This window comes from Chelonoidis abingdonii, chromosome 9 (genome assembly GCF_003597395.2).
Source record: "Chelonoidis abingdonii isolate Lonesome George chromosome 9, CheloAbing_2.0, whole genome shotgun sequence".
Lineage (NCBI taxonomy): Eukaryota > Metazoa > Chordata > Testudines > Testudinidae > Chelonoidis > Chelonoidis abingdonii.
In genome coordinates, this window is record NC_133777.1 from 72,636,878 (window position 1) to 72,659,716 (window position 22,839).

Consider the following 22,839-nt stretch of genomic DNA (forward strand, 5'->3'; position numbering starts at 1 on the left):
ATTAGAAAGCTATAAGTAGAAGTTGATTGACTAAAAGATGACATAGGAGATGATGAGAAAGGGAGGGAGAGTGTGTCAGGAAAAGCGTCCTGACAAGGAGATGTGTTAGGCCAGTTTTTCCCAAACTTGGGATGCTGCTTGTGTAGCGAAAGCCCCTGGTGGGCCGGGCTGGTTTGTTTACCAGCGTGTCCTCAGGTCCGGCCGATCGCAGCTCCCATTGGCTGTGGTTCGCTGCTCTAGGCCAATGGGAGCTGCTGGAAGCGGCGGCCAGTATGTCTCTCAGCCCGCACCACTTCCAGCAGCTCCCATTGGCCTGGAGCAGCAAACCGCGGCCACTGGGAGCTGTGATCAGCCGGACCTGCGGACGCGGCAGGTAAACAAACCGGCCTGGCCCGCCAGGTGTTTTCCCTACACAAGCAGCGTCCCAAGTTTGGGAAACACCGTGTTAGACTATGGAATACTCTCCCAATACTCTTATAGCTAGATTGGACAAAATGCTAGAAAATTACCTGTAGGGAGCAGCCTGTGTTGGGTCCTGGGAGACTAGGCTAGGTTAAAAGTACATGCTCTGCCCTGGAGAGCTGACTGACATAATAGCCATTTTTCATCACCAACATCTATCATTCTTTTCTTGACAAATAAGTCCCATCCCTGCACCGTGTTTGCCCATTCCCTGCATGCTCCATCTGCATCAAGGCTCCATAATAATGGGAAAAGAATGGAAACATTTAATAGCATAAATCCAAGCACTTTCCCTCTTGGACTACACATATGTACGCAGTTCAATTAAAGACTGGGGAGGATGAAGGAAGAAGAGGATGGGGACAGTAAATGGGTAGAACTGTGCCTTTCATTCCAGAACTCCAAGCCAGGCAAAATTCACCTGGCCTCATTTTGAGTAAGAAACTCAATATTGAGGAGTTCAACAAACTTTCAAATGACCCCAGAGCCAACTTCAAGAGAACCTGGGACTAGTTTATAGGGTTGATGTAATCCAGGTATAACACAGAGGATTCAACCAGGTTTCACTCAACTCTTTTAGGTACAAAACTTAAGGGACATCAAATCCCATGTGAATACAAACTTTTCAGTTTCTTACTCTACTGTGGATAGGGCTGATCTTATTTATATCCTGTGGCGGCTATTTGTGTGGCTGCTCCCCTTCTTAGTTACTCTCTCGCCCCTGCCTTCTCTGCGTTCAAAGGAAGCCAGTATGATGGATAACAGAAGTCCTTTGACATATTGTGTCATTTATCACACAACAGCCCCAATCCCACTAACAGGGCCTTCTCCATATGTCACTGTCGGCTCCTGCACCGCCCCAATGCATCAAAAAGAAATGCTTGACTATGAAGCACTGTAATTCCTAAGTCACAGCTCGTCGTAGGTTTGCAGCTATCAAGTTCTCTTCATCTACGCACTTATTTAATTTTCATCTTGTCTTACACTCACATTAAATGAACTTGTCAATGAGGCCAGGACAGGAAGAAATCAGTGAAAAGTCACAAGGGCTGGATGAGAGACAAATAAAAATTACTGAACTAATTCCTCTGAGAATCAAATGGGGCATCTCAGAAGGAAGCCAGAGAACGCAGCCCACAAACATCATCACTAACCATGGGCTAATTACAGGCAGATTCACCACATCACACCTCTGTGCCAGCCTGACATAGAGAGGGTTCTATTATGGGCTCATGGTGGAACAGCTTGGAGATTGTGCAGATAAGCTTCCTGAAGTACTGAAAGTTTATTTCAACTATCCAAACCTCTGAAGTCTGCAAAACCAGGCTGAGAATCATATGAGAGACAAGATTCTTTTTCCAGCTTCTGGTTGGACAAGAATTACCAGGAAGCTGGCTTTATTGCAGTATTTTGGCAATTCTGCTCCCAGCTGTAACTTAAAAATGCAACCAAGAGAGGACTGCTCGGGCCTAGTTCTGCTTTCAGTTACATCAATAGTACTTCACCAAAGTCACTATGTTGTGTGTCCTTCAGTTAGCACAGATGAGAATCAAAGTGGCCTGTTTGGGATCTACACACAACAGCCCTAATCGGTGAGCCAGTGTAGAGCCTGACTCCAACAAACTGGTGTTGGTTAGGAGTCTCTGTCTGCAATACTGCATTTACTACGCTTGGACAGTCTGAGGGTATGTCTACCCTGCCAAACAGGATGGATAACAACCGATTATTTTTAATCAAAAATTAGGTTGTTTTACTTTGTCCGTTTTTTATTTGAATTAAATACAGGTTTATTTAAAAATAAACCTATTGAAAATTAAGGTTAAAATTGACAACTTACATTAAGGCCTAAACTTATTATAAGCTATGAAAATCACTTAAATTAAATAGAAAACATACTAAGCAGCATGTGTTTGCTGCCAAGTCTGAAAGGAAGTCAAACCACTGAACTGGTGGAAGTCACCAGATAAGCCCCTGGAATCAGAGTATGGTAAAGTGTTAAACCAGCTTCTGACAGCAGTAGCAGCCTCAGGAAGTGCCAAGAGAATATTTTCTTCATTTCAGTTTATTCAGCTAGTTCAGTTCAATGACTAGTTTATTCACAGTTAAAAAATCAATTGGGCATTGAAAAAGCCAGACAGCTTGTTTTCCTCTTCCAACCTTGGAATGAATTTAAAAATTTTATTAAGATGATGTTTAAAAAGAAAGTGAACGGTACAGAGTTTAAGCATAGAAATTTCTGGTTATCAGGGATACTAGGCATGAGATCTACTCGATTTAATATCATGAAATACATGGTGACTAGAAACCATCAGTTTAAGTCATTAGCTACAGATAACTTTTCTTTTGTGAAACAAATCACTTAGTTTTAAATGTAAAATGCTTTGAGAAACTTTTTTATGTATTCAAGATTTTTACGGTATTTTTGTATTTAATACAAAAAATTAAAATACTGTTTTTATGCATTTGAATTTCAATTTCTATTCAAAGAGACTTTGAAGTGACTCACGAGTAAAAGATTAATCATTTAGTAAATAAGAAATGCATCATTCACCATCTTCTAACATAATACAAAATGTAAAAATTAAGCATCTGAATAAATGGAAGTTAAGCTATATAATTGCTTAAATAAATGTGTATAGATATAGTGTAGCAAAATGATGCACCAAATTTAGTGTAGAGGCTACATTTAGTTGCAAATCAATGTGTTTTAATGGTTACCAACTAATAAGAATCAATCTTTTCTTAGGAAAACAACTAAAAGGTGAAAATGCAAAACATGATTAAAATTGATGATTTAAAACAAGGGTTCTTGCTTGCTGATTTACATCATGATGAAAATGAGTGATTTAAATCACTTTGATTTAAAACAGTTCACCCAGGTACAACAAAAAGTGTGTTCTTAAGTCAGGTTAACTAACTCTAGTTAAAATGGCAGCAAAGACATGGCAGCTCAGCTTTGAACTCAGGTTAGAACCTCAACTTCACCCCCAGATTCTGCTATAGGCTTTAATGCAAGAGGCAACCCAAGTTAAAAGCCAAGTTACTATGTCTTCACTGTTGTTTTCAATACAAGTGAGCTACCCTGAGTTAAGAACACACCATTTTTTTGCGTGTAGACCTACCCAGAGTCACAAGAATGTCAAGAATTTGCTCATTGCACATGCACTGATTTGCTTGCTTGCTACACTGTGACCCAACTGGATGCAAACTGGCAGAGAGTACGAGGGCATTTAAGTGTACAGTGATCTCCTGGATTCACCAAAAGAATGTCACATAAGGTCTCTAATGAAAGCCGGTGTCACATTGGTCATCTTAATCTCTGTGAGATTATGTACAGAAAATAAGTGGAGAGCTTTTTATATTTATATACATGCACACACTCAAAATTATGTTCTCTAGGTCAGTAGTTAAAAGCAGGGCATTCAAAAGTAGCATCCTGAGACAAACTTCTGTCAAAGGTCTGTTCTGGTATAGTTGTGGGTGCAAAGAGACATCCAGGCATCCTTCATCTAGAAAGTAAACTGACAGCAGGTTTGCTTCATGAACGAGGGATCTCTTAGCCAGGCTTGGTTGAAAATACTGGGAAGAACTTTGGATGAGAAACTTCTTTAGACAGGAGGATAACTTGTTATTTAAATTGAAGCTCTAGAACGGGTGTGATGATTTTGTTTTGTATGTAATCATATGTTTCCATCTCACACTGGTTTTCATTTGAATCTCTATCTCTTCTTAAATACATTTCTTTTTGTTTTATAACTGAACTCAAGTGCTGTGCATAATAGAGAAAGTGTGGTCTAAGGTACAACTGGAGTCTACTTCCTTTGGGAACAGAGGATCTGGAATTTCTGTGGGTATCCAGCAACCAGGGGCTGGATACCACAATGGGATACTTTGAAGTGACTCAGAGCTGGGGTGCATCTATTGTTGACCTGCAAGGCAAAGGCAGGGTTGGTGTAGCTCAAAGAAGAATGCTTGAGTGGCTGACAGGCTGGCTGTGTTAAGGAGCTAACACCCAGCTAGTACACGTAAGACTTCCTCGTGCTGGAAGCAATGGTAACAAGATGACTCTCATCCCTGAGTGCCCCAAGCAGCATCACATACACCACGCAGCCTCTTCCTCTTCCAAGTGAGGAAAAGGAAATGCCCTAACTCCCACAGTGCTTGCTCTTGGACCTTTCCCCTGACACTGCATTTGGAACCCCCCCTTTGCATGATTCGTTCAGAGCCCCAAGGTCTGCTCAGTATGCATGGAGCCCCAGCGCCTGCACCCCTCTGCAAAGCATTCCTCCTCCTTCTGACAGCTCACACTTTAGACCTCAATGGCCTTGAACAATCACATAACAAATAAAGTGCATCATCTACTGCCAACCAGGTGAGGCTGCCACATTGCCCATTGCTCTGTGCCCTTGAGTTATCCCTAGAAGAGCCAAGTTTATAGCCTCTGTTGATGTTTTCACAGCATTTTACATGGATTCCCAGCAGTATTACAGACCCAAACTTATATGAGCCATTTCATGGACTCATTTCTTACTTGCTAGTGTTTCCAAAGTTGGACAGATTTCCATATTACTTTAAATCACTCAAGGTAGAACTGTGTTAAGTTCCAAGAATTGAAATGCCTTTTGGATCACAAGTGATATTTAAAGTATGATTTGCTACTTTATTATGTCATTATCATGAAAGTACATACACAGCATTTCCATTTCATAAAAATATAAAATAGCTGCTAAGGAATCACAGGAAAATTGCAGCTGGAAAATTAGTCAATAAACCTTTATTATACTACTCCTTTACACTATTATGAAGAACATAAAAACTGCCACACTGGGTCAGACCAATGGCTCATCTAGCCCAGTATCCTCTCTCCGATAGTTGCCAGTACCAGAGCATCAAGGGAAGTGTATAGAACAGGGATCCACCTCCATCTGTCCCTCCCAGCAATCAGAGGTTTAAGGTCACACAAGCATGAGGTTACATCCCTGACCATCTTGGCTAATAACCATTGATGGACCTATCCTGCATGAATTTACCTAGTTATTTTTTTAACCCAATTATACTTTAGGCCATCACAGCATTCCATAGCAATGAGTTCCACAGGTTAATTAATATGGAAGAACTTAAAATTAATTTCTTCCTAGACAAAGATTTACTGACAAAACTCCACAGTTTTGTGGTATTGGCTCATATTAGTCATCTTCATAGTTGGACCTTCCTGTCCATGGGGATTCAAACAGGATGGTGTATCTCCAGGGCTGGGCCTAAGGTGTCTTTTTAAAATGTTCATTTCTACTGCAAGCTTGAGCATACTCTGTGCCACAGTGCAGCAGTTTAGCATCAGTAAGAATGGTCTGTCAACTATAGGTCAGGTTGGTTCTCTTTGTAGCCTCTGCTGAGGATTTGCAAAAGGTGCTTTATGCAGAGGCACTAAAGAAAGATACAAGTGACATTAGCTGGCTAGTCTCCAGAGAGTCTGCAGGCCAAGTCACTAACAAGCCCTTCATTGGCTTGAGTAGCCCCTATTTATAACTCTTTCTCTGAGGCTGTCAATCTGGAGCTCTGAGACAGCAATATCATTTCCACTTTCCTTTGTAGTTGCTCCAAGTTTGGCATTGAAATGAATCTTGTCCCTATGTATGCACGCAAAGAGGGCAGTTTAGAATGACAACTCATCTAGAGGGATATCATGGTCTTCACTCGGACTCCTAGGCCACTGGGTTGACATGTGACTGGCAAGGCCAGTGACCTAAATAATTATTTTCCAGAGACATTAGCTTACATTAAAGAAACAAGCATGAGAGAAAAAAAGAAAACACATGCAGTGAGATAGAACAGTTTATATTTCTTGGATTGCTAGACCAGATACCTTGGGTGTGCCTGTCAAATAGAAATTTCAGAACAAATCAATCCAATTTCATAAATACATGAAGGCAACACATTGTTAGAAGAGTCCATAACAAACGCAATCACATTTGTGTGCCAAATCTGCACAAGCAATTCCCTCCTTTGTGAGCACAACCACAGGAGATGAATGCAAAAATGGCCACCTGGATGTCTAACATGCAACTAGGGTAATTGTGCTTGCAATTGTACACACTTTTTTCAAGCACATCCCTTCAGTTATGAAAATATGGACCAAAATGTATGATACTATAGCAATTCTATTTTAGGTGTATATGCACATAGAGCATTGTCTCAATTGGACCATATTTATGACTAGCCTCAAAACAAACTCCTGGTATTTTTGATCACAATAAAGCTCAGGAAGGGTTAGTGATTAAAGAATTGCACATATACCTCAGTTAGCTCATGCAAATCAGGTGCATACCAGATGTGCATACAATCTGGTGCGTGCTAACATATGCACAGTTTTTGTGGGACAGAATCAGAAGTTACCACTGAAAATATATTCTCCATAACATTACTTTGTAATATGAAATCTGAGTACATTTTCAAACCCATTGCATGGATTTTTCAGAGATGGTCAAAATGATTAGAGAAGCATATGGAGACATAGGGCCTTTGATTGGATTCAGATGATTTTCCTGACTTTCTGGTGCACGTTTCACTATCCACCTCACAAAATCTGCTTTCTACCTACCTTGTTTCGGCTTAAAACCAACAGTTGCACTAACTCAGCCCAGAGAGGCAACTGGTAAGTATTCATGTGGGCTGCAAAAAAGTTGCCATATTCCACCTCAGAGGTGGATGCATTTCAGCACTTTGCTAATTGAAACCTGTATATATAGAATAAATCATGCTTGCACAGCACTCTATGATCCTTTGAATTGACAGGTGCCATATATAAAAATAGCTATTATTAATAAGTATATAAGATCAGGTCTGACATGTTCCTTCCAGTAGGGGGGAATGTATGCATACAGACAAAGCTACTTCATCGCAAATACTAGCCATCAGCCGGACTTCTGTCTTACCAAGAGACTGTGTGATGGAGGGATGTACTTAGTTCAGATAATTTCTGCTACTTACAGCAACATGTGATTTTTCTTAATATTCTCCTTTTTATTTACATACAGCATTGTGAGCATGAAAGCTCACAGATGTTGATAAAGACTCTATTTGGTTTTGTAAAGAACATATGCTAGATGGGATTATGTGCTGCTCAAATCTGTAGGATGGGAGATGGAGAAATCACACTGTTCAAGAGTGCCCTCACGTGCCATTTAGGGAAAGAGACAACTATTAATGGGACTTAAAAGAATCTGCTCTTCAACACTCATCTCATGATGATCTAGAATTAATGTATGTAAAAAAGTGTTTGGCATGATCTTCCCCAAACATGATGCCATTTCAGAGCAAAACCTCTTTTAATAATAAATGAGTTTTATGGAGAGAAAACAAAATCAATCTCAAAGTTATCCAAACTCCTAGATTTTCCAGTTCGACCTATCAGCTATGTACATCTTTAGAGCATAGACTCTTGGGGGCAGGAGGCAGTCTCTATTTTCATGCTTTGTTCATGTGAAGCACAGAGCATACTGTTGGCACTAAAATAACCACCAGAGTAATAATAGTGATGCTGCTCTTTAAAATGTTCTTTAAAAATTGGGTATGTGAACTTTATGTGCATGAAACTGTAAGAGAGATGGCAATAGATGGAAAAAGGAATAGTGCAGGGTCCTGATGGAATGCAGCACCAGTTCTGGTCCCCATGCACAACTCTGCCAGTATACCTCAATCTTGACCAACAGCACGCCCCATCTATTCCAGCCCTGGTGTCAATGTACAATTCTCCCAATGCAGCACCTTCTGCTATTCCAGTCCTGTGCTCCCCAGACACCTCAGCTAATGCCCCTCCCCCTGACCTGCAGCACCACTGGCTAGAATTGCTAATCCAATCCTGGGGTGTGTGGCAGCGTACACAAAGCAAAACACATCTCAGTCCTCACCTGTAAATTCTCCTACTATTCCGGAACTGAAGGCCTCTACACAGCTCAGCCATCGTAACTCAGTCCCAATCTGCATTATCCAATGTTATATCCACCTGCGCGGAGAATTCATTGCTAACTAGGACACGTTGCTGAGTGGTCCTGTGATGTAGAGCAATGTCTATTAGATACTTTGATGAGTGAGACCACCATTTTCCTTTTCACGTGTCACTGCAGACAGGATTTAAACGTCCTCTGATAGTTCTCCGCAGAGGTGACTGATTAGTGCAGCAAAACACCTCGCCACCTCAGCTTCTTTTTCTCCTTCACATATCTTATCTGTATTAAAATAGTTTATGATTATTCAGCTGCAGAGTGTCTTGCATTCTCTTATATACCATAACCACTATGGGGACACAGAAAAATCCACACTGCTTTCTTTACCTTGGCCTTCTGATTTTAACAATGTCTATTAATTATTAGAAGACAAAAAAAATGGATATGGAACTGTTATTTTATAACAAGGACATTTTCACTAGCCGCAGAAGGCAATATTGCCTTAAGAGTCAGTTGCTACTTCTCACCTTGCTTATAAGTACTGTTCAAAGGGAACTCTTGTTCCCTGGAAGCTCTGGCACTTTCTTCTCCAGCAGGAGTTGAGCTACTGAACTTCCAATCATGGGAAGTAAAGCTAAACAAAATATCTATTGCAAATCCTGTACCTGGATCTACACAGGTGCATCTTTGCACTCATATGGAGCCCCATGGTGGCTTAATAATGGCATGCAAGGAAGGAAAAGATGAAAAGATTGGAAAAGAAATAGATAAATAAAAAGTTAAAGGAAACAAAATGTTAAAAGGAAGAAGAAAACTATTATGTGAAAGGTCTGACTGAATTACGGCAATCTATTGTATTATTTATTATATTTGTTGATATATTTAAATATATTATTTAGTACAGTAAAATGTTATTTGATAATCATTTATTATTCTTAGATGCTTCAGGTGTGTTCATTGGCCTTCGGACAGCTAAAAGCCATCAGTCCAAATCCCTGCTTTGTGATCTGAGATGTTTAAAATCCAGACTGTACTATTTACTCTTCTTCTTCCGTTGTGCTCTGTTTCCCTGGGTAATGCAGGTGGGAAAATCCTATACATTGTAGTAGAATGCTTACCCATTTTATAAAATTTCATTGTTTTCCCTAGGCAGTTCCTCGGACTGGTTCCAAAAGCCTGTAGAAAAGTTGTTTATATTTAATTCTACGGGGTTTTAGAGTAATTTCTATAGAATGCTATTGGTTTCCTCTCTATTATTCCTATTTTATTATTTATGTTACCGTAGCTGCCAAAGGTCCCACTCAGGGTTGGGATCTCACCATGCTACATGCTGCACAAACAGAGAGGGACATGGTCCCTATTCCACAGAACTTTGCTATAAGGGCCTATCTATGCTGCACCATTACAGCAGCTCCCCGTCTTTCCTTTTCCCACTCCATTCTGCTTCCCAGCTCAGCCTTGCGCTGTATCTTTACAGGAATTCCTCCACTTCCCCCCACCACAGCTCAGACTTGCTCTGCAGCATTACAACTGCACCTCCATGTATCTTCCTTCTTGGAGCACTGCCAATTAAAAAACGCTGCTGTTTGCTGATTTCACCTCACCTCAGTTATTCCCACACTGATTCGCTTTATTTCATGTTTTAATTCTTGCTGTTTGTTTGGAACACTTATCTATTTCTTTAAATTAGACTATTTGCTAAAATAGTGGTAGCAAAATTTGCCTGTATATTTATAACAATTGCATATGCAATCATGCTCACGGTATGTACTTTGATCTCTAGGTGATCACTTGCATGCAAATTTTTGCAGAGCAATTTTCAGCCTATGACTGTAGCATGTTTTGCAGAAAAGTCTCCCTCACCACAGACAGTGTTTTAGTTTGTGAATCTCTATTTTCTCCCCTTTTTTGTTTTACCTTACATAGGGCTCTTTACTCTTCTCCATCACAGCATTTTGCCAGCCTCCAATCTGATAGATCCCCAAAGAGAAAGGAGGAGGGAAGAGAGACATAATATCTAAAGAACACGTAATTAAAAAACCAAACCCACAACAGAGCCAACCCTTTGCAGAATTCACTACTGCTGAAATCAAACAAAGAGTTCGTCCAGCTCTGGACTGGGATAAATATAGGCCAGTAATTCTTCTCTCTCTCTCTTTTTTTTTTTTTTTACAATGTACATGTAAATCCCAATGCATATATTACAAGAAATGATGTGTTTTAATACTTAAAAGGAACTGAATAGTCCTATAACACTGGAAATGTCACAATGAACTCTAGGGATGCCCAAGTTTTGAAGTGATAGAAATATTGCTTAATTTATGACACAATGTAATATAGTACGATGTATTATGAAAGACAATAACCTTTCAGTCCCTTGCAATTTCAGCTTTCTGGTTAGCATGGATATCGTAGTCAAGTCATGGCAGTTCCTCATCACATCTATTAAAGTTAAGTTTTTGCAGTTTCATTTTGTGGACTTTCTTTCTCCTATCCAATGAATAAATGATTCCAGCTCCAGAACTGTGGCCAGGCACTGGCATGGACTTTGACATGTGTCTTGGAATGGCAAGGGGTGACCAATAACTGCCAATCATCTCATGACCTACTATGTCATTGACTATTCTCCAAGAGACCCTAACAGGCTAGGCTCTGAAGGATGCCAGCTATTTGCCCCAGTGTCTGAGAAGATCTGTCACACTCCGTTAAATGAACTACAATGCACAGGCCAGTGTCAATGACTACGATGAGTAGTGCAGTGATTCATCTTGGGGCAGATGGGTTGAGGCTCATGGATAGACCCAGCAGTCGCAAGAGAGTGAGAAAGGAAACATGATTTTTTTTTTATAAAATGCTTCAAATTTCAGGGCATTTGCCTCCAATGGATCTTTCATTGTGGCCATCTGGGTGACTTTTTGATCAGTTGAATGAAGGTATAGCATTCAGGGAAGTTTTTTCTCATCCTTAGATGGGGTGGGCAATATTTAAATGTCAGATCAGGGCAACAAATACACTGATCCATCATGACTGACGGGACATAGCGATATGCAAATATGGCTGCGTTAGCATTGTCGACTAGATCTGGATGGAGTAAAATTAGAACTACTAGTGAAGAAATTCTGGCTTCCAAGATCAACTGGTATGTCCAGTGACTTGTGCTGCTGCATGGAAGCCTAGCAGACAAATAACTGATTAAGCTACTCTACTGTGTAATGATTTGGACCACAACAGCAACATACAAAACATGGCTGAGATACAATGAACTGGATATATGAACTGTGACCTACAGAGGGCTACATGAATATCTAAAAGGGGTTATCTGGCCTGAGGGCCAGTTGTGGTAATTTCTACTGGCCTATAATGCCCTAGATTTCCTGAGCTCCTATTCACTTGTGCCAGTTATTGGTGCTATTTGTTACTGATACAGCAGCATCAATGTACATAGTTCTTTACAGATACACACAGCTAACTATGGTCTTACTTCCTGCCCCAAATAGAGAACAGTCTAACCTAGGGGGATACAAAGCAAACAGTTCAGGACACAATCAGGAAAGGGGCAGCAGACAGTCATAGCTGATAGTTGATGGGAGGCCCGAAGAAAGAAGTAGGATAGTAATGAGGTGCTTTGAGAGAGGACAGCATGACAAAAGATTCAAAGTTGGAAGGGGAGAAGTGGACACAAGGAACTGTGAGGAGGGATGAATGGGCAGGGTCTGAGTAAGGATCCATGATGCAGCCAGAGCTGAGAGGTAGGACTGGAGGTGGAGATTTAAAAGATGAGGGTGGAGAGTTTCAACATGATAGATCTAGCTCAATAATAAGATATACCAGCCAACCCTCAGAAAACCTTGCCCCTCCAGTGTGATCAACTACAGTGTTATAGACTAATGTGTAGATTCGCAACGAGAGACTCCTGTTTCTTACCTCTTTGCCAAGCATATTGAGCGCTACGTGAATAATAAATAATACACATCATGAGATTCCAATAACTGTAAGAAACACAAGATATAATCAAACTGAAAATAACATAATTCCAGAGTCTGAGGCCAGAAGGGACCATTGTGATGATCTAGGCCGGGGTAGCCAACCTATGGCATGCGTGCTGATGGCGGCACGCGAGCTGATTTTCAGCGGCACTCACAATGCCCAGGTCCTGGCTTTGCATTTTAATTTAATTTTAAATGAAGTTTCTTAAACATTTTTTAAAACCTTATTTACTTTACACCCAACAATAGTTTAGTTATATATTACAGACTTATAGAAAGAGACCTTCTAAAAATGTTAAAATGTATTACTGGCATGCAAAACCTTAAATTAGAGTGAATAAATGAAGATTCAGCACACCACTGAAAGTTGCCGACCCCTGATCTAGGCTGACCTTCTGTATAGCACCGGCCACAGAACTTTCCCCAAATAATTCCTAGAGCAGATCTTTTAGAAAAACATCCAATCCTGATTTAAAATGAACAGCAATAGAGAAACCACCACAATCCTTGTTAAATTGATCCAATGGTTAATTACCCTCATTGTCAAAAATGTACACCCTATTACTTGTCTGAATTTGTCTAGCTTCAACTTCCAGCTATTGGATTGTGTTATATCTTTCTCTGCTAGACTGAAGAGCCCATTATCAAATATTTGTTCCTCATGTAGATACTTACAGATTGTCATCCCTTAATCGCCCTCTTTGTTAAGCTAAATAGACTGAGCTCTTTGAGTGTATCACTCTAAGGCAGTGTTTCCCAAACTTCAGATGCCACTTGTGTAGGGAAAGCCCCTGGCAGGCCAGGCCGGTGAGTTTACCTGCTGTGTCCACAGGTTCAGCCAATCGTGGCTCTCACTGGCTGCAGTTCACTGCTCCAGGCCAATGGGAGCTGCTGGAAGTGGCGCAGGCCGAGGAACATACTGGCCGCCTCTTCCAGCAGTTTCCATTGGCCTGGAGCAGCGAACCGCGGCCAGTGGTAGCCACGATCGGCTGGACTTGCGGAGGCGGCAGGTAAACAAACTGTCTCGGCCTCTAGAGGCTTTCCCTAGACAAGCGGCGTCCCAAGTTTGGGAAACATTGCTCTAAGGCATGTTTTCTAATCCTTTAATCATTCTCATGGCTCTTCTCTGAACCTTCACCAATTTGTCAATATCCTTCTTGAATTGTGGGCCTGAGAACCAGACACAGGATTCCAGCAGCTGTCCCAGCAGTGCCAAATACAGAGGTAAAATAACCTCTTTACACTCTAATTATAGATAAATAATGACAGTAATGATATTTTTCAATTTACTCTTTAGAGCTATGAAGTACAGCAAAATACTCTCCTTCTGAGATCATGGAATACAGCCCAATCTTCTTTCTTTACCTCATTATACTGATGGTAACCTGAAGGTACTTCCCATTTTACAAGTTAATACCATACCTTAGGCTGAACAAACTCCAAGCATTTAGTAGTCCCAAATACTGTTATTACTGAGCTCACAGGAGTCAATGGCCACACTATTTACCAAGTACTTCGCAGTTTCAGAGAGCTTTACAGATATTGTGACAGCCTTGGCTGTAAGCCAGTGTAAGTCTATTGAAATAAGGGGAGAGGCACTTGCTCGCATGTGATCTTAATTTGGCCCATTAACTCATTAGTCCTCACTACGTTACAGTAAGTTTAGTTAGCACCACTGTACAGAAGGGGAAACTGAGGCAGAGAGGTTTAGTGATTTGTTCAAGAGCAGAGAAAGAAGTTCAGTTTCAGAAGAGGCATTAGAACACAATTGTTCCTGGCTCTCAGTCCCATGAGCTCCTGGGAAAAAAATCCCTCAAATCCTAGAAGTTCACAACATTAGAAGAGAAAGGGAAGAATGGCCAAGTCCGCAAAACCTCATTGACTTAGGCTAGGTCTACATTTGGGGGCGGGGGGTCAACCTAAGATACGCAACTTCTGCTACGCAAATAGCGGAGCTAAAGTTGGCGTATCTTAGGTTGATTTACCTGGCCGTGAGGACGGCAGCGAGTCAACTGGTGCCACTCCCCCGCCGACTCCGCTTTCGCCTCTCACCACGGTGGAGTTCCGGAGTCAACAGCAGAGCGATCAGGGATCGATGTTATCGCGTCTACACTAGACACGGTAAATCGATCCCCGATAGATTGATCTCTACCTACCAATCTGGCAGGTAGTGTAGGTGTACCTTAAAGGAAACAAAACCAACTGCTGATGTGTGACAAGTGCAGATACATAGACAAGCTACTGTTTAAAGACATAGGCACACAAATACATTAGGTGAGGGTATATTACAACAGCAACAACAACTGGTTGCTAATTAGTCACAACCTCCCTCGACAGAATATCACCAGAGTGGCAGAGAACATCTCACGGAAATGAAATTTTTTAAAAACCATGCTGCAATCACTCCTCTGACAGCCCCTTCCTTCATCTCCCTTCTTGGCTTTTTATTTATTGTAATTACTTTAGTAATAAGATTTGTTTCCTTGTTATTATATATATTACTGTTCCCAGCAACCACAACAAAAATAATAGCCAGGAAGAGTTATGTTCCTTATTTATCTCCTTGGCCGTTACTAGGTTGCCAGGAAAGGGGAGAAGGAAGCTTGGGGGGGGGGCAGGCATCAGGAAAAGCAGTAAATAGAGAGGAATGCATATTCTTGAGAAGCAAAGATGTATGGGAACACACTGACAGAGGAGGAAACACTGGTAATAAGCAAATAAAGCTAATAACTCAAGAGGCAAGGCAGTGCCAGTAGATAAACAATGGAATAAATAACATGTTGCTGGAAGTACTGGTAGAAGGCAGTATCATGGCTGTAGTATCTTCGGCCCAAAGCCATTGGCTGCAAAGGGAGAATTACTTGCGAGGTGCTGTGGGTGGACTGTGACCTCAATTCAGTGCAAAGGGATAGGTTTAAGCAGAGCTGCTTCCCATGGCTTGCTGGCTATCGCTCCAAACAAACAGGCCTCCACCGGTGATCTAATGGGCAATCCTTCTTAGTTGTCAATAGCAGTAACAGGGTCCATTTCACTCCACAGGAAATCCTCAAGCTGCCCCCAAATCCCTACTCCACCAGGGGAGCTGGCGCTGGCTGACACAGTCACCCAAAATGGGGCGGAACAGGATGAAAGGGGGCAGGGCCAGTCTGCCTAGGAAATACATTGATTCAGTGCCTCTCCTGGGCAGCCTCCACTGGAGGGGAGCCCATGGAGCTCTAGATGGTCTTTAAAGCGGTCCTCTTTTGGTAGGACCCCTGGAGAACGGCAGCAGGGATATCATTACCCATGACAAATCTTCCCTCTGCAGGGTGACTCTCGCCTATAGAGTTTATATCTGCTTTTCATGCCTCCAACCGAGTCACCGTATCATAGATATTTTCCATGTTGGACACTTTCCTTCTAGCAGAGGACAGTGGTGAATACGCACACACCCTAACACATGACTTAGTTCTCCAGCAAGTGAGCACATTAATCCATACTCTCAAATACTTAAGATAGCCTCCTGCTACACCAGCATATCTGTATCATCATCTATACAAGTTCCTTTGTGGCAAAATTCTCTCTTGGATCTGATACACCTTAGCTTGCAAAGGTATTTAGCACAAATTTTGCTGGCCTGGACAGCATAAAAACCTTGGCTGTGCCAATTTCAATGCTTGGCTCCCTGGGATGGTTTAGGGGATGGTGTCATATGGTAAATGGCAAAGTGCAGGGGGAAAATAATCCTGTTGTATGCTCCCTCCTTCTTCCCATACCTGGGGATCTTCTTCATGATACAAGAGAAACCCTCTCACTGTACTAATTAATGACATTGCTCTAAACAGCCCCTTGTGATCCAGCACTACAGAAACCTAGCAGCTCCCCCAACCCATATGCCATCACACACCCACTGACACTCATACACATGTAACATAGATGGACCAATTGCTGGGAGCCTTCAGAGTATATTTGCAGAGCACATGTCACCCATTTGTTCACACAATATTTTATTAAGGGAAATAAATTCCTCTTCAATTCCCCTGCCAGAAGAGGAGGCAGTGTTGGGGGAAGAGGGAAGATGTGCTTCTGTTATCCTTTTCTGAGCACCCTGCTATTAAATCAAGGTGCAGGCTCTGAAAGGAAGGGTAGAAACTCCATCATTTGGGATATTTAGAGACCCAGAATATGTGCAGTAGGGAACAGTCCTGCACTGGCCCTGGGATGTGGCCTAACAGAAAGGTAGAGAGGGAAAAGCCCTATGATTATCAAGGATTTTAAACCCTGCCACTTTAGCTTCAGTGAAACATTCAGATAAGAGTCATAACTCTGCTGGGATGGAGAAAGCTACCTGAATAAAATAGGACCCAACCAATAATGACACCCTCAGTTAAAGCAGACCTTAACTGAACCTATAACTATAGGCTGTGAAATGCTAGATCAGCATTTATGGTTCGGTTTATCTAGGTTTTTTAAAACAGAGAAAGGACTATCTGTGGCTAAAACCTAAAAGAGCAAATCAGGACTCCTGGGCCCTATTCCTACCTCTGCCACTGACTTACTCTGTGACCTGGGAAGAAATCACTTAACTTCTCCATGTCTCATTTATGCTACCATTGAAATGGGAGATGATACTTCCTGGCTCACACAGCTGGGAAGGCTAACTCATCTGTACAATGCTTTGTGTTCCTAAAACGGACAATGTCACAGAAAAACCAAGGGCTCGCGTACTTCTTCGATTCAAGCCCTGGAGAGGAGAACACTGGGAAAGAGAGGGGCAGGTGGAAGAGAACAGAGATGGGCAGTACAAAAGGAGGAAAGGAAAAGAAAGAAGAGGGTGGCAACGCTGGAGATTGGCGAGGACTGGCCACACATTGGTAATACTAGCCACATCACCCAGGCAGGGCTCTGTGAGTGGCAGAGACGGAAGGGGAAACAAGGAGATAAAACATGCACAAAGAATCCACAGGCTGTTTGGTGTGGAATATTTTTTAAAACAAGTGCATTTCCCTGAGCGCTCCCACCCATAGCTTGAGCTATGGTCCTGCAATGCTGAATCATTTTTAATTTAATGCTTCTGGGAAGTGGGGAGGAAAAAAACCATCAAGCATAGGCACAGTTCGCAAGCACTGAGTATTAGCATTTGGCAGCATTTATTATAGCTGTTTATGGTGATATAAATTAGGTTTATACTGATATAATTAATAACCCTAAATTTAGGTATAATAAATAGCAATATTTATCCAGAACTGCAGTGTCTGGAGAAGGCCAACAAGAACACAAAATGCTGACTACTTCTTTGTGAGTGTGAGTGAGTGTGTGAAGGTTGTGAGTGAGTGAGAAAGTGAGTGTGTGTGTAAGGGAAGCAGGTGTGTGCGAGTGTACATGAGTTGTGTGCAGGGGCTATTTACCGAAGTATCCCAAGCGTGGATGCAAGATTGCATACGGTCATACAAAGATGTCAACATAGTGTGCAACTCTATGTCAGGATGTGTATCCGTGGGAGGAAGCTTGTGAGTGGCTTTGCCACTGCACATAAACGCATGTGTGAATGTGTGCATAAATGGAATTCTATGTACCAGTCCACTGTCTGCATGTCTCAGTCAGAAAGGCTCCATTTGTGGTGTCATAATTAAGTCTATTCCAATTTCCCTTGAAGACTCTGATTCAGGGCGTATTGCACAGGTCTGTGATGGGATGTTAGATGGAGAGGGATCTGAGTTACTGCAGAGAATTCTTTCCTGAGTGCTGGCTGGTGAGTCTTCCCACATGCTCAGGGTTGAGCTCATCGCCATATTTGGGGTCGGGAAGGAATTTTCCTCTGGGGCAGATTGGCAGAGGCCCTGGAGGTTTTTGGTCTTCAAACCACAGATTTAAAGACTTCAATAAACTCAGACAAGGTTAGGAGTTGTTATAGAAGTGGATGGGTAGGATTGCCTGCTTTGTGCAGGAGGTCAGACTACCTGATCATATTGGTCCCTTCTGACCTTAAAGTCTATGAGTCTATGAGTTCCGACTGTAATAAATCTAGTTTGAGGCTACAGCACAGATTTCAGCTCAAGTGACAGATGAAAGTGTTTTTTAAGCAATTTTGAAAAGTTCCAGACAGCCTATTTTAAGTTACATAACCTTAAATCTAGCACGGTTCTTGCCTGGTTTTCTGTGGGAGTGTTGCTTGTTGCCTTTGAACAAGTCACACCACTGCAAACTATTTAAAACATGGAAGCTGGCAGTTTTGAAGAGAGAATATACCAAGTCTCCAAGCACATCTACACATTTTTCATCCAGAGATCTGAAATGCTTTCTAGAGGTGAGAGAGCATAATTATCCCCATTTTAGGCGGGAGGAAGCTAAAGCACAGAGAGGTCACACAGCAAGTCAGTGGGAGAGCCGTGAATAAAACCCAGGTCTCCAGACCCAGATTTTACAATAAAAGGAGTACGCTGCCTGCCTGCAAGATCACTCTCTGCTAACCAGTTCAAGATGGCTGCTATTGCAGAATGAGTGTCACACACTGTGCTCTCGCTCTCTGTCAAATAAGAGTCTTTATATTAGTTCTTTATTTCTTTGTTTCCTTTTTAGCTAAAAAAATTTTTTTAAAAAGCCATTCAGACTGCTCCCTGCCCTTAGAAATATACAATCCCCACGTCTTGACTAGAGCTGGGAGAGGCACTGATAAGGAATGTCTAATACTTTACTTAACATATATAATAAAATTAATCAGATCTGTCATTTGATTGGCTACATGCCTGGCTGCTGTTCTCTGGGAAAGGGTATAGGACCAGTGCGTTCAGTCAAACACAACAACAATCACACTGTGATGCTCACAATTTCTTTTGGGTTTGAACAAAGCCAAGTTCAGCTGTGATGACTGGTGATGAGCTATGTTTTTATATGAAAAGCACCCCACACACATACTTCATTTATAGTCAGTTCCAGAGCTGTGATTCCTTCTATTGCTGAAGGATGGGGATAGATTGTAAAAGCACTGAAAGAAATGAAAAGCTGGGGAGGTCGGGACGGGAGGAGAGAAGTTTCCCATTTCAGCCGTGTGCTGCTGGAGTGTAATCACATTACTGCACTCATGTCTGCATTAGGAAATATTTCCCAAGTGTAACTTTCAGCTCACATTAGCCAAAGCAAACACCGAGGCCCTGCTTGTCTTGTTACTGCACGAGGCTTCTGGAGTGTGATCGTGCAGTGCCCTGCTGGGATGAGAGTGCTCTTCCGTTGGGTTGGGTATGGCAGGGAGCCACGGGGGTGACAGGGCTGCTAGCAGGATCCCTTTGTAAATGCCACGCACTGGCATCCATCTCCATGACTGGTGATGAAGTATTATGCATGCTCTGGCACCAAGGGAAGATGGGGGGAGGAGGAGCTTCAAAGCACAGCCAACAAAGAAAAATTAATCCTCTCTTAAATAAGGAAAGATGCTGAGATAGGGGGACTAGAGCAGCATTAATCCACGGCACAAAGTGTGAGGGGGGGAGAGAGAGATTGACAGAAGTCTGTGCTTCCAAAGGGGAGAGATTTGCAATCACTCTGCTCATTAAAAAGCCACAGCCAGGCAGGGATGCTCAAGGTAATCATCTCAATCAAACTGCCCTGGCTGGCTCCTCTAAGAGCCTCCCAAAGAGAAGACAAGGGCATTATTTCCTCCTGACCCTTTCGGCATGGGGCTGGAAGGGGCGGCAATGCGATGTGTGTGTGTGTGGGGGGGAATCCCTGCCCAGGAGAGGCAGGGAGTAGGGCAAGCATCAGTAGCCTTTGGCACACAGCCCATCAGGGAAAGCCCCTGGCGGGCCAGGACAGTTTGTTTACCTTTCACATCCCCAGGTTTGGCCGATTGCAGCTCCCACTGGCTGCTGTTCGCTGCTCCAGAACAACGGGGGCTGCAGGAAGGGCAGCCAGCACATCGCTTGGCCCATGCTACTTCCAGGGAGTGGGCACTGGACTGGGAGTCAGGGATCTAGTCCCACCTCTGCGACCCTGGCCAAGTCACTTTATTGCTGTACCTTTGTTTCTCCTCTTACACTTTGCCTGCCTTGTCTATTTAAACTGTGAGCAGTTTTGGGCAGATACCACTTCTGAGTATGTACACGTGCAAGGCTTAACACCATCGGGCTCTGAATTCAGTCAGAGCCTCTGTGCACGACTGTAATACAAATTAATAACAGTTCCAGTACATGGCTCCCTTGACTCATTTATGGCTCCCAAGTGGAGGCCGACACAGAAGTATCTCACTGATGTGAAAACTGGAGGTTTTGAGATCATTTACCTCTCCAGCTATTATTTCTGATGGAATTATGAGAAAGGAGCGAGCCTGGGGAGCGGGGATATCTCACCAGAGCAGAGGGGGCTCAGAAGGTTGAAGCCACATTAAGACACAAGTGAGATATCTTCCTGCCCCCTAACACTGGCATCTCCATTCTCTCACTGTGTAATAAATTGGAAGCTACAAAAGCAGGTGGATGGATAGAGTTAGGCACTTATCTATCGTCTTCCACCTCAAGATCTCAAAGTATGTTACACACTTTAATTAAGCCTCACAACATAATTATAAAGGGTGTCACCAGGAACTGGGGGATGAAATTAAGAGATGGGAAAAATATACACTGAGTATCAGAAACCCTTCCTGTGTGTGCTATACTGTGTGTTATGTTGTGGAATAATCAATGTAACATTTGAAACTAGACCAGGTAAAACACTTGTAAATATACCATGGGCAGCAATCCTGCATTTGCAGGGAGATGGACTAGATAGGTCTTTTCCATCTCTAACATCTATGATTATCCCCATCTTACAGCTGGAAAAACAGAGGCACAAAAAGGCAAACTGAGGGCTTGACTAGATGAACGGTTAGTGCTCAGCAAGCTGGGTGTAGATCTAAAGCACACTAGCCTACCATGCACTAACCAGACATGCGGACCCTGCTACTGCACACTAGAAGTTCCCTACTGTGCATGCACACTTATCTACCCCCATTCCAAGGCAGAGGAGATCAAAGCACAGCAGGGAACTTCTAGTGCGTGGCAGGCTAGGGTGCCATAGATTTACACCCCAACTTGCCATGCGCTAACTGGTCATCTAGACAAGCCTTGACTTGCCCAAGGCCATGCAGTCAATGGCAGAGCCAGGAATAAAACTAGGATCTCCTGGTTCATCTCTCAAGCAAGAGGTACTCCTGTCACCTGAGTCAGGGTTGAGCTCCTCTGTGCCTGGTGAGGCGGAGTTCCTCCTGCGTGACATGAGCACAGAAGTGGCACTTCATCCAAGTGCCATGCAGAGTTCTGTCCTCCCTGCTGAGGTCCCACCCTTAAAGAGTCACCTCCTGAATGCTTGAGAAAGAAAGGTCAGTCTTTCCCTCCAGTCCTCCATCTGCTGGAGATTTTAAGTACAGTGAAAGAGAGGCAGGAGGAACAAAAAAACCCATTCACCTTCCATTTGCCTTTGCTGCCTGGAAGGATTAGGGCATTCATTGCCTGCAGAGACCTAGAACACTCAGGGGTTATGTCTTTTTCCATCACATGGAGTTGCCAAGCTGCTGTTGCACCAGCTTCGTTGGAGGTGATATATCATGAATGACATGATGGTTCATAGCATTGTGACAGGCTGGGGAATATCAAAGCAACCTCCAGCATCTGCCCACTGAAGCTTTTGCACCAACTCAGAATGAATTAATTTGGGAAGTTTGATAAAGTTCTGTTCACTTTCTCTTATTGTTTTTCATTTTCTGCTACTGTCTCTGCACCCGTGGGTCCCATCCAGCCTGTACCAAAATCAGAAGGGTCCACAGGCCACAAGGAAGGGTGCTCCCAGAAGATCCCAACACAGTTTTACACTCAAGATGTCTGAAGGAGCAGCCAGACTTCTGAGTGCTTGTCTAAACCGATTTCCCAGACTTTTGAGATTAGCCTATTATAACAAACATGGCCATGCACACACATGAACCATGGTCACCAGTGAGGATCAAAAACTTAACACCTTCAGCACCAAAAATGGAAGCCCCTACAACTGACCAAAAGGAATAACTCCTCTAGCTATAATCAGCAGGTAGTTATAATTGCTGAGGCCTGTCACCAGGGGGAGACATGATCATCCTAAAAAAAAGACAGTGAATCTATTATAGTACCACTACCAAATACCCATTGCAAGTGGGCAAACTCCACGTTCAGAAGCATTTGGGGTTTCCCCAAATATCACACAAGCCCATCTCATGTAGCCCAGTTCTAAAATAGGGTCTCTCTCCAACTCACTGGCTACCTTGTATTTCAGGTTTCTATGTCAGAAGCAGGATAGTGCTTTCTTCAATTCAGTCAAGAGAGCGAGGGAGTGAGTGACCATGTGTGCATATGTTGGGGTGGAAAAGGAGGGGGCATGCAAAGAAGACTCCAAGAGTATGTCTGCCCAGTAAAAGCCATGTACAACTAGTTGCTTGAGCTCCCTTGAATCCAGCTAGCAAGGGTAATAGC

General features: G+C 42.7%; 1 protein-coding gene across 1 annotated transcript in view; it reads right to left on the reverse strand.

The window, feature by feature from the left end:
- The window catches only part of AGBL1 (AGBL carboxypeptidase 1), a 377,222-nt gene that overhangs the window by 217,474 nt on the left and 136,909 nt on the right, over window positions 1-22,839 (reverse strand). The window lies entirely within an intron of this gene.